This window comes from Canis lupus, chromosome 17 (genome assembly GCF_011100685.1).
Source record: "Canis lupus familiaris isolate Mischka breed German Shepherd chromosome 17, alternate assembly UU_Cfam_GSD_1.0, whole genome shotgun sequence".
NCBI lineage: Eukaryota > Metazoa > Chordata > Mammalia > Carnivora > Canidae > Canis > Canis lupus.
In genome coordinates this window covers 38,299,830-38,313,255 of record NC_049238.1, presented here as the reverse complement: position 1 = coordinate 38,313,255, position 13,426 = coordinate 38,299,830, and the positions used below count along the sequence as shown (strand labels likewise).

At 41.3% G+C, this 13,426-nt stretch overlaps 1 long non-coding RNA gene across 1 annotated transcript in view; it reads left to right on the top strand.

Annotated features, from left to right (window-relative positions):
- Positions 1-13,426, top strand: part of LOC111090623 — a 90,257-nt gene that overhangs the window by 60,557 nt on the left and 16,274 nt on the right. The window lies entirely within an intron of this gene.

Below are 13,426 nucleotides of genomic sequence, written 5' to 3'. Positions count from 1 at the left end.
GCTAATCGCCCTCAGCTGTAACTACCTCCTGTATTATATTTTCCCCAGTGCCTGACATTAGGACATGCTCAATTATGGTTTGTTGCTTGAATAAATTAAAAAGTTAAAAAGCGTTAGATGGTATAACCTCTATCCCATTAAATGATGCGACCTCTTACCCTCACTCTTTACATGGTCTCTCTCACCAAAAGTGACCACCAGTTTCTTACGCTGTCCTCCAGAAAATGTTTTGAGGTATTTACCAGTACAACTCTATATGCATTTAAAAATGTACAATAATGGGGGATCCCTGGATGGCTCAGCGGTTTACTGCCTGCCTTTGGCCCAGGGCGTGGTTCTGGAGTCCCGGGATCCAGTCCTGGGATCGAGTCCCACATTGGGCTTCCTGCATGGAGCCTGCTTCTTCCTCTGCCTCTCTCTCTCTCTCTCTCTCACTCTCTCTCTCTCTCTGTCTCTCATGAATGAATAAATAAAATTTTTTAAAAAAAATGCACAAGAATGGAATCCATGTTATTCCCATGGCTCTGTACCTTATATTTACATTAATATATTTTGAAGAACTTTCCAGAACAACCCATACGTCCCTATGTCTATGACATTTTGTTCATCTGGGGCTCCCTTTCATTGGATATTCGGTGGGGACCCCCCAGTATGGCTCTGTGGGTGGTTTATAGCCAGTGACTAATATATTGGTGCCCCTCCATACCTGTTAGGTAATGTTTTTTTTTTTAATTTTTATTTATTTATGATAGTCACAGAGAGAGAGAGAGAGAGAGAGAGAGAGAGAGGGGCAGAGACACAGGCAGAGGGAGAAGCAGGCTCCAAGCACCGGGAGCCCGATGTGGGATTCGATCCCGGGTCTCCAGGATCGCGCCCTGGGCCAAAGGCAGGCGCCAAACCGCTGCGCCACCCAGGGATCCCTGTTAGGTAATGTTTTGAATTTAACCTATTTTTGATGGATCTCTGGATTATTTCCTTTTATTTTATTTTTTTTTAAGTAAGCTCCACATCCAATGTGGGGCTTGAACTCATGACCCCAAAATCAAGAGTCATATGCTCTACTGGGACTGAGCCAGCCAGGCACCTCAGGATTATTACCCTTCAAAAAATATATATGGCCTAATTTACTCGTGATAGTAAATTCCTCCCTGGGATTTGCTGGGTCAGAGAATATGTACCTTTAAATGTTCGATTCTGACAAATTGCTCTGCCAGAAGGTACTCCAGTTTATACCACTGGCAGGTTCACCTATTTCCTTTCACCTTTGCTAACGCTGGATTTGTTCAGCTCTTGTTATTTTTGCTAATCTTAACAGCACAGAGGCATATCTTGAAAGTGTTTGGGTTTGTTTTCCCTTACGAATGAATTTAAGTACCTGGTCACTTTAATATCTTTTTTATTTCTTTTTTATTTAATTTTTTTATTTTTTATTTTATTTATTTTATTTCTTTTTTCTGTTGTGATCTCTCTCCCATGTTTCTATTTGTGTGTCTTTAAAAAAAAAAAAAAAAAGGATGTGTCTGAGCTCCTTGCAATTAAGAACATTAACCTTTTAACTCCAAGGTGTTGCAAATCATGATTTTTTTTTTTTTTTGTTAAAACTGTCTCTTCTCTTGGTGTCTGCCATAACACACCATCCTGGTTTTCTTTCTTTCTCTTCTGCTTCTACCAAAAAAGACATCTGTTTCTCATCTCATTCTTTTAATCTTGTTTTTTGTTCCCTCAAGTTCCTAACCTTGGCCCTCTTCTTTTCCTCTATATATTCTTCATGGGTTGTCACATCTAATCCATGGCTTTAATCACTAGGGTGGACATGACTTGTGATAGTTGTTATTGCCTGTTTAGCAACTCTATAAAGAAACACCCCTCCATTACTCCCAGGTCTTGAGGTTTGCATGGCATGGGTCAACAGGCTGGAGACTTAGATGTGGCCCTTGCCACAAGACGTTACTTGCCCCTACACAAGTGATTTGTTTGAGATGGGTGAATAATTTGAGATAGGTCATTTAAGACTTTTCTCAGAACTTCTACTGGGATTATTGAAAGAAGCTCCTTTTCTCACATGGATTGCTTCCTGTATAGAGGTTGTAATCCTGAAATGGCCATCTTTGGTACCATAAGGGAGAGCCTGCCTGAGAATACACGTGACACCAAGTAAAGCTGAGTGACACAAATGAAGACACATCCTGGGTCCAAGGTTTGAATCCCTCTATCTGGGATCCTCCTTTATCCCCTTGGTTTCATTAGCCAACACGTTTCCGTTTTTGATTCAGTAGGTTAGGGTGGTGTTAGAGGCTGAATTGTGTTCCCCCCAAATTAATATGCTGATGTCCTAACCTCTGGTACCTCAGATTGTGACGATTCGGAGGTAAGTCTTTTTTTAAAGATTTAATTAATTAATTAATTAATTCATTCATTCATTCATTAGAGACACAGAGAGTGAGAGAGAGAGGCAAACATAGGCAGAGGGAGAAGGAGGCTCCATGCAGGAAGCCTAATGTGGGACTCGATCCTGGGACTCGGGGATCACGCCCTGATCCAAAGGCAGATGCTCAACTGCTGATTCACCCTGGTGTCCCTGGAGATAGGCCTTTAAAGACGTAATTAAGGTGGGCCTTCATCTGATATGTTTGATGTCTTATAGAAGATGAGAGTTTAGGACCGAGACGTATACACAGAAGGAAGACCATGTGAAGACACACTGGAAGAAAATGGCCATCTGTAAGTCAAGAAGAGAGGCCCTCAGAAGAAACTCAATCCTGCTGATACCTTCATCTTAGGCTTCTAACCTCCAGAACTATGAGGAAATAAATTTCTGGTATTTAAGCCATTCAGTCTGCAGTACTTTGTTTTGGCAGCCCTAGCACTAAAACAGGTGAATTTTTATCCCTTTCAAAAGTAAGTGCTGGTAACTTGCTAATTTCTCACATGAGCTCCTGGCCCAGTGATCAATTCCTACTGGATCCTTGCTCTTCGTTTTTTTTATAAGTCACTTCAAATCCAACATGTCTAAGCAGGTCATCCCAATCCTCCTAAAACCTACTTCTTTCTTCTGTATTCCATTTCTCTGTGAAGTCCTATCCCTCAATTGACCTGTTACCAAAGCCAGAAACCAGAGGTTCTTCTGCCTCATTGACCAAGTCATGCCATGGTTGCTCTTTACTCTCTCTGACCTACTGGCAATACTGAGGGTTAAACCCCATTATCCCTCTCCTAGAGTATTGCAGTTGGCTCCTAACTAACCTCCTTATCTCCTTTTATCACTTTCCAATCCTCCCTCCACACCACCCTCCTACTGATTTTTAAAATGGCAAATCCAATCCTGACACTCCCCTGCTTTCAACTCTGCTTTTAGGATAAAGTCCAAACTCCATAGCATGGCATACATGATCCTAAGGGAGGTAGCTCATGTTAGCCAGCCTGTCTCCCTTGTCTCCCCTCCGTGCTTGCTCTGATCTCTCTTCTAAAGTTCAGTGGTCCCCCAAATCCAGTCATTCTGATATCTCTTCATGATTCTCTGTATCGCCTGTGCCCTCTTCCTTAACATTTTCTCTTAATTGATTTAACTTTTAAAATTAAATTCCATTAGGGAAGTTGAGTGGGGGATGGGCAAAATAGGCAATGGGAATTAAGGAGTGCTCTTGTCCTGCTGAGCACCAGGTGATGTATGGAATTGAATCACTATATTGTACAACTGAAACTAATATAACACTGTATGTTAAGTGTACTGGAATACAAATAAAAATTAATTAAATTCCATCATTTGAAAAGGCAACCATATGGCACTACTGTAGATATTATACTCTAATTTTAAAACATTGAGAATCTCTGTTGTATATGGAAGGTAAACAATTTAAATGGATCATTAATACTACTGACAAAACTGGTCCCTTAAATAATGGTGATAAATTTTAAGAAAATTTTAAATAAAAACATAGACAGTGTAGGGGCACCTGGCTGGTTCAGTCAGAAGAACATGAGACTCTCGATCTTGGGGTAGTGATTTCGAGTCCCACGTTAGGTGTAGAGATTACTAAAAAAGATAGATAAACTTAAAAAAACAAATAATGTAATACAAGTAAGAGTAAACTCAATTTCATTAACAAACCCAAATCTGAAAATAAATTCCTCAATAAGAATATCACTGCTTATAATCAGTTCAGTAACAAAGTATCAGTTTGATGATGCTTATTTTAAAATTAAGATTAAGTTTTACATTAAGAAAAAAAATTCTGTTTTTCAAACTTTAAAATTTTTTTTATTATTATTTTTAAGGATTTTTATTTTTATTTTATTTATTTTTATTTAAAGATTTTTATTTTATTTTTATGCAGGGAGCCTGATGGGGGACTCAATCCCTGGTCTCTAGGATCACACCCTGGGCTGAAATGTGGCGCTAAACCAATGAGCCACCCTGGCTGCCCATGTCCTTTTTTTAACCAACATAAAGAATTGCAACTTATATGTATTTACATGGGAATGGAAAAGGTATTAAATTGCTCCATTTGATAGATTTGGCTTTTATTTTAAAATGTTTGATTCAGGAAGGCATCTGATGTAATCCTTAGGATCTGTTGTAAATTTGTCAAGATATTATCCAAGATAATATTCAAAAAGGAGCAGAGAAAGGATTTCTTATGCCCTAACTGCTGTTGCTGGACAATGTTTATGAAATTTTTTTTATCAACCCTATCCATATATTTTTTTCATGTCCTGCAAAATACTTTAAGGAAGTATTTCAGATGAGTTTATAACTAGATTTATTTATAAGTTCAAGAAATGTATATTGAGCATGACAGACCCTGTCCCTGGTCCAGACATAGTAAACTACGAGTCCCTGCACCCACGTGGCTTCAGACAGTGAAAAGTTCCCACTCGGTATGACCCAGAAAACCAAAGGACCCAGAGGACCCAGGGTACAGGCTTACAACCCACAAGGTCACCTTATCTTGCCTTGGAATACTGAAATGAACATGTTTTTTAAGGATAAATTAGGCTTTCAAATGAGCAAAACTCGTTTATCTACAAGATATGCTAATTTGTAACCCCTCACCCAACCATGCATGTGATGTCTACAAAGATAGAAGTTTTCTCCCAGGAGTACTTAATTCTTCTCCTATCTTAAAAAGACAGCTGTGGAGCATCATTATGTAACAGTAGTCACTGCCCAACACTTTACAAAGTTGAAATGGTTGAGAATTCAGTGACCTATGTTTAACCTAATTAATTTTAGAGACGCCTAGGTGGCTCAGTGGTTGAGTGTCTGCCTTCGGCCCAGCACGTGATCCTGGAGCCCCGGGATCAAGGCCCACATCGGGCTCCCTACGTGGAGCCTGGTTCTTCCTCTGCCTGTGTGTCTCTGCCTCTCTCTCTGTCTGTGTCTCATGAATAAATAAATAAAATCTTTAAAAATAATAATTTTAACTGCCTCCTGGGATATCCTGCCTATCATCTGTGATCGAGACTTCTCCAATGCACACAACAATGGATAATCGGAGCTATCCAGCTTGAATGAAAGGAGTCCACTCTCCTATTGAACCAGCATGGCCCTAGAGCCCTCCCAATGCCCAATGCATTGCTTCTAAGCCTGTCTTGGTTTGCTGTGAATGAATCAGTAAGCTTATTTTTATTTTATTTTATTTATTTTTTGAATCAGTAAGTTTAAAAACCAGTTCTCGTCTTCACATGTATGAATTGACAGGTCAAGATGTAACCATGGTCTTGATTCAACCTGTGTCTGACAAACACACAAAGATTAGCTGATTTTACAGTATTAGTGGCTTTATCAGTTTGCTAGACTCCATTATACATAAAATCTTTGTATAGGCATCAGATATATTTTACTAACTTATGGTACCTTTTCTTTCCAACCTCCAACTGAACTCAGATTTATTCTTCTAATTCTATTTCCCAGACTTTCTGTCCTCAGGCCCTTTGCTTTGTTTCTACTTTTTGAAATTGGTAATTGCCTTTCATATTATAAGCACTCTATAGATGGTTTTTTTTTAAAGACTTTATTTATTCATGAGAGACACAGAGAGAAGGCAGAGACATAGGCAGAGGGAGAAGCAGGCTCCTCACAGAGAGCCCGATTTGGGACTCGATCTCGGAACTTCGGTATCACACCCTGCGCTGAAGGCAGATGCTCAACTGCTGAGCCACACAAGCATCCCTATAGATGGTTTTGATGATGAATATGGCGATGGTGGGGATGATACGATGATGATGATGACACTGTTATGATAACCTTGACCCTATGGCTGCTCCCTGGCTCTAGATCTTCTTGGGTTGACCCCACCCAGTCAGGGCTGAGATTGGAGAGCCTGGACTGACCTAATTTTCCAACCAGTGCTTCTAAGTCCTATGTCAGAGTCACCCAGAGAGTTTATTAAAATGCAGATTCCTTGGCTCTGCCCTCATGGAGTCTGAATCCCTAGGGTGGGGTAACTGCAGGCCATATACTTTTTAATCTCCATTCCCAATAATCTTGACATTTGTGTTTGGGAGAATAATTACCCATTCAAAACTTTAAAAATGAGGGAAAATGCTGCTTTTGTAGGTACCTATAAATAATAAAGCACTGATTCACAAGTCAGAGAGATCAGTGAGTGGTATCAGAATGAAAGTCTTACTCTGATAACAGGACTCCTGCCCTTGTCTCCTCTGGAGAGGACACAGAATGCCAGAACTGGCAGGTAGGTGTGTGCCTATAGCATCCCTCAGAAGTGGAGAGGCAGTGGGAGACAGTTGAGAGCCAGGCTAAGGAGCAAAGAGTATACAAGCTATGGAAGAATTAAGGGGCACTTCATATGAACATGTTAATATAAATTTTGGGGAAAAAAAACCCCAGGTGGTTTGAGGGGGAAAAGGAAATCTTATCCTGAATGGAGAGTTGGGAGATGAAAATGGAGTGAACTTGAATTCAGAAAGCACACGTCTTTGTGGGGTACTAGTTAGATCTGCTCTTCTAAAGCAGAGTCTCTAATGAACCTCTGACAGAGGGCCTCAGAAGCATTTTTGGCAATGGAGCAAAATGTTTCAGTACTCTGGTTTCTGTGGTCAGAGAGATCTGGGCTCCAGTCTCAGCTTTGTTGTGTATTAAGCTTATGGAATATATAAAAGCTACTTGAATCTTTGAATCTTAATTTTTCTCCTGTATGAAATATAGACAGCAGTACATAAATTGTTTGAAGGATTAAATGTGACAATGTGTGTAAAGCACTAAACATTCCATAAATGATAGTTTTTATTTTATGAATGTCTATCTTTTATTTTCTGAATGGATAAATCCAGGAATGAAATGTACTGCCTTTGATCATGGATGACATATGAATCAGAAACACCAGGTAAAGATAAATGGACACTTTCCTGCTTAAAAAAAAAAAAAAACAATTAAAATATGAGATTTCCCCCTGTAGAGCATTGTTTGGACAAATCTTTTTTTCTTTTCTTTTTTTTTTTTTTTTTAAGATTTTATCTATCCATTTATGAGAGAGGCAGAGGGAGATGCAGGCTCCATGTGGGACTCGGTGCGGTACTCGATCCCGGGACCCCAGGATCATACCCCGGGCCAAAAGCAGGCGGTAAACCACTGAGTCACCCAGGGATCCCCTGTTTGCACCAATCTTATTTTGTGAGAGCATTTGGCAAAATAGTGGCAAATGAGACATTAGACATTTCAGTATGTAACATATGAAACTTTTTAATTTGGCAAAAGATTAATGAAGCACCAGTGATATGCCAGACCTTGGACCAAGCAAAAGAGAAAACAAGAAAAGAGAGTTTCCGTCCTCAAGGTATGGAAAAGTTAAAAAAGGGAAGTAGTTAGGCTGGAAGTAGCTTCTGTGTGAGTTGTAACAATCTTGTCTTTTAAGATATAGTAATTTTCGGGCAGCCCAGCTGGCTCAGCGGTTTAGTGCCTGCCTTTGGCCCGGGACGTGATACTGGAGTCCTGGGATCGAGTCCCACATCAGGCTCCCTGCATGCAGCCTGCTTCTCTCTTTGCCTCTCTTTCTCTTTTCTCTTTTCTCTTTCTCTCTCTCTCTCTGTGTCTCGTGTCTCTCATACATAAAATCTTTTAAAAATATATAAAACAATTTGATGTTGAGTTCTGAGATGAGTCATTGATATTCAATAACAATGACCCTGATTCCCTGCTCATTGGGGAGTCTGCTACACCTGCTTCTGCCCCTCCCCGCCACTTGTGCGTGCACCCTTTCTCTCAAATAAATAAAATCTTAAAAATAAAATAATTAAAAAAAACAATGACCTTGAGTCTTCAACAAAAGATTAAATTATGTAGTCTCTGTTAAGAGGCAAGGGGAATGAATGGTTTATATGGAATAATTCTAAGTATTCATGTTAACGTTGTTGTTGTTGCTTAAAGGCAATAATTTCGAGCACCTGGTGGTTGTTGGTTAAGTGTCAGTCTTTGGCTCAGGTCATTATCCTGGGGTCCTAGGATAGAGTCCTGCACTAGGCTCCCTGCTCAGCGGGAACCTGCCTGTTCTCTCCCTTTGCCCCTCCCCTAGCTTGTGCTCTCTCTCTCTCTCATTCTTTCTCAGTCAAATAAGTAAATAAAATGTTTTCTTAAGAAGGCAATAATTTCAAAAGTTTGCATCTTATCTCCTACTAGCCAAGATAAGTTAGTTGGTAACTAAAATTAAAATAAATATGAAAACCTCAAAGAAAGCCAGTCTGTAGTGACAAGGCAGTGGCTTGTACAAATGTTGTATATGTCCAGGATCAGCAGGCTAATTATTCCCACAACTGAAGTTATCCTAGATCAGAAACGGTGAGTATGTAAAGCATCATGGGGGGGTGGGGGATTCAGTGATTAGTTCTGACACTCCGGGTCAGAAGGAGCCTCATGCTAATTAACAGGCCCATCAGCAGTGTGAGAGATTCTTTCCTCACACCCTTATTCAAGATTCAATATAGACATGCCTGGGTGGCTTGGCCTTTTAGCGCCTGCCTTTAGCTCAGGGCCTGATCCTGGAGACCTGGGATTGAGTCCCACATCAGGCTCCCTGCATGCAGCCTGCTTCTCCCTCTGCCTGTGTCTCTGCCTTTCTCTCTCTCTCTCTGTTTTTCATGAATGAATAAATAAAATCTTAAAAAAATTTCAATATAACCAAAGTTTACTAATGTCATAGGTGAAAAGTATCTCCTTTATTGTTTTCACATCTATTTCTTTAATTAGGAATAATTTTGTCTGTCTTTTCATATGTGTGTTCTTTTTTTGTGGACAATGTTCTTTGCACAATTTGTGGGACTATTTGACTTTTGGTACCCATCTATTAGAATCTTTGCATTAACCCTCTCCTAGACAAATTACAAACGTCGTTTTCCCATTTTGTCATCCAGTGTTTAATTTGGTTGGTGATGTTTGCCAACCAACATTTTTTTTTCTTTTTGCCAACCAACATTTTTATTTGATCAGATTTATCTTTTCAAGTATGACTTTGATTTTGACTTTTGTTTTGGTTGGCATTATAAAGATAAAATAATTGGGTAAGAGAACCACTCCCGTGTTCATAAGGGGACAGGCTAACTTAGAGCTCCCAGTACAAGATCACATTTGCCTTCTAACCCCGGGGAACAGTCCTGATGTGGGATGTGGCTCTGCAGCCCAGGCTCCCTGGTGACCGGCTTTGGCGGTTAGAATAGAATATGGGAAGGGGTGGAAAGGAACCAGAAACCAAATGATTTCCCTTAAAGGCAGTGACATTCATTTCCACTTAAATCCCATTGGAACGTAGTCAGGTGGACACACCTGGCTTCCAAGGAAGCTGGAAAATGGAGTCTCAAGCTGGGTGGCCTGTGCCCTGCCAAAACAAGGGGTATGATGGGCAGGAGCATGGCCTTTGTACTAGAAGGAGAGAGTGCCAGGGTATAAGTGGCTGTCAGAGGCACACCTCCACAAACCCTATGGCCTCCTTTTTGAAATTCCTCTTCCCCTGAACTTACTCCTGGATAACTTTTGCCCAGCAAAGAATTTCAGTTTTTGTAAATGCAATTTTTTTTCCATTTTATTCCAAGCTCTTTTTGTTGGGGATAATTATAACAAGTAACTTAGAGTTAAGAAAAGAAAAGAGAAATAATACTCCTTGCCTCCTGAGGGTCTTGGCAAATTCTCCTTCCTGGGTCTGGACCACTTTGCAGTTTCTTTCAGCCAGTTAATTGCTACCTGTTCTTCAGATGCCAGCTCACAGCCCCATCCCTTCTCTCCCTCACCAAATAGATGAGGGTTTCTTTATAAATGTCTCAAATTACTTTTTGTTCATAGTGCTTTCACAGCTGGTAACTAGGATGTGGTGGTGTGAATGGTTGACATCACCCCTGGTGGCACTGGACAGTGGCTGTCCAGAGGGCAGGGGCTTACCTCCCAGGACAGAGCCTAGCACTAGGCACCTAAGCACGTCAGAGTGGGGGAGCTAAGCCTGGGGAAGGGGCAGGTGGAGCCAGGACAGGCCTGACGATGTTAGAAGCTGTCTCTCGAGAGAGCTGGGAAGGTGAAAGCCCCTGCAGGGCAGACAGGTGTGGGCCAGAAATACTTGCTCAACTCTGGTGCCAGGGTTTTGGCTGCTGACCCTTTAGAAGAGGCACCCATACTCAAGAGCTGATGGTTGAATTAATGAAATGTTATGTGTTGGGATTTTTCTACCGTTTCTGTCAAATAAAATTGCATGTTCTCAACTTTATTCATTCTTCAGGAATGAAGCTAAATCCCCTGTCAGACACTTACTTAGACAATTGGCATTTTGATCTAAAAGTGATACTGACACTTAAGGAAAATCTGTATCAGGAGCAGTGGTGAAACAAAAGTAATGAGCATTTCATCCTTTCCTATTGTCGGTATACTTTTGGACATGAAGATTGACACTTGACAAGTGTCCTAATCAGTAACGCAGATCGCGTAATTGATCATTAAATTAAACTGCAGAACTCATATTTCATTTGGACAGGTGTAGGGCTACATTTTCTATACTGGATTCATCTACCTCCCTTTTTTGTAATCTGGGTGCTCAAAGTTTCTACCTCTTTTGTAGGAATGGTAAGTCAACTATAAGCAAAGATAAGAGAAAAAAACCACTTGGAAAGCATACAAAAAAGGCAGCTGAGAGGCATCTGGTTAGCTCAGTTGGTTAAGCGTCTGCCTTTGGTCATGATCCCAGGGTCCTGATATCTAGCCCTACATCAGGCTCCTTGCTCAATGGGGAGCCTGCTTCTCCCTCTGCCTCCTGCCACTCCCCTTGTCAAATAAATAAATAAAATCTGAAAGAAAGAAAGAAAGAAAGAAAGAAAGAAAGAAAGAAAGAAAGAAAGAAAAGAAAGAAAAGAAAGAAAAGAAAAGAGAAGAAAAGAAAAGAAAAAAGGAAAGAAAAGGAAAGAAAGAAAAGCATTTGACATTGAGTCACTTATACGATGGAATATGAGGGTAACAGCAGCCTGATTCATCCGAGGACACTTTCATCTTCTTTATGCAGTTTAAAGTGTCTGACAGTGTTTGAATTGCAGCTGCTTTAAAATAGGCAGTGTCCCTCCTCCCAAGCATGTGAAAATGCATCTCAGTGTCACTTGATTTTCAGGAGTCCTGTGACAAACGAGTTAGATCTGAAAAAGAGAAGTAATCTCAAGTTTAAAGAAGCGATGGGGGCAGAGCAGGAACACCAAGGCTAGAGGCACCAGCCTCAGATGATTGCTACATGAGAGCTCTCTTTCCATTGGCAGCACTATGCATCCGAGGCTTGGCTGGACCCGTGCCTCTAGACTTGAAGGAAGGGGAGCTGAAGTCTCCACTATGCTCCTTACAAAGCACAGAAGTACCTGGCCCGAGCCCAACACCTTTGTCAGGTGCGCCTTCTCTATTGTTCCCCAAATGGCGAGGGATTAAGATGAGGGGGTTGGAGTGGCAATTTTTTTATGACTCTTCCTAAGCCAGAAGAGACACTTTTCTTAGAGAGCTGTGGGAAGGAATGCAGACTACTGAGTGCTTTGGGAAGCTTGTTTCCAAACACCTGGAGTGTGTGTGTAATCCATACTTTAAAACAGCTGACTTCTGCTTCCTCAAAGCCACCTCCCCGCCCCTCCCTTCCCATTCACACTGCTCTTCCTGTAGCCTCCCAAGCCTTGTTCTTCGAATTTTAGGAATAAAAGGGGCCCCATCGCTCACAGCTACAAGTGGGATGCAGTCTCCTTTATCTCTGCGAACCGGAAGCTCCTGCCAGCCTCCATCCCAACCAGGCAAGGGGAAGAATTGGATTTTCAAAATGATGTGTGCCTAGCCTCTCAGAGTGGCCAGGTCCACAGTTGAGGCTGCTTATGTAAATATGGGCCTCAGGCTTCTGGGAAGTTAGAACCCCTCTGGGCTTGGTATGATTATTCATCAGCACCTTTGGGCCCTCAGAGAAAGGCCATATTGAAATAGGGAGAACAGAAGCTGACTTCTCGAACAGCACCTGGCCATGCTTTATTGGTCGACTTACTCCCTCAGAAGCCCCAAGAGCCAGGATAGAGATTATCATGTTACACAAGCATCATTTAAAATTTCTAAATTTCAGGAATATTCCCCTCTCAATTTGGAGTTGTGGGCTAGGCACTCAAATTAATCTCTGTACGGCTGACTTCTCTGTAAGCCCTAAGACATCATAGCTGCCAACAGGGATGCTCTGAGATTTAAACCTAAAAAGGTTTCAAACTTCTCAGAAACAAAACTGGTTCTGTAAGTAGCATGTAAAGGATTAGAGTCAATCTTGCTTCAGAGAGAAGGAAATGAAGTAAGACAACACCCTACTGGTCACCTTTCCTCTGTCCACAGGGTGCAGAAAAGCCCAGTGCCTGGGGCCTTGTGTTATGTGGCTCATGCAGTTCTTGTGCGGTGCCCAGGCAGCAGGCTCGGGTGATCACCTGGTGGGATCCCTTCTCTCCATGACTGTCACATGGACAGGGCACAGGTCCTGGCTGCTGTGTCCCCTGCTCCACCATGGGGCCTCGCACATGGACCGCTTGCTTAGTAAATGCTTGCTGGCGTGCTTTGTTATTAATTGGTGAGAGGGTCTGACAATGCTGTACCTCCACAAGTGTGTTCATTTAGCTGCCTAAAAATCTACTTCTGTGAAAGGTAAGGTGTATTTATTCCTAATCTCAAGCTTATCCTTGAAGGAGTCTATAATTGATGATGGCACTGAAGGTTGCAGTTTGCTTTTTTATTCAGCCATTTTTACCCACAAAATATGCATCATGGCTTATTGGATGATGGCCTCTCCTGTGGCAGATCACAGGCTCTCTGTAAGAAATAGGCATGTTCAGGTGTGTGGAGTATTGGCATAGTCTCAACCATCTCCACACTCTTGATCCTCCCCTAGAAATCCTGTGTCTTTGTACTATAAAGATTTTATATAAATGGGGAAAATTGAAACCATTT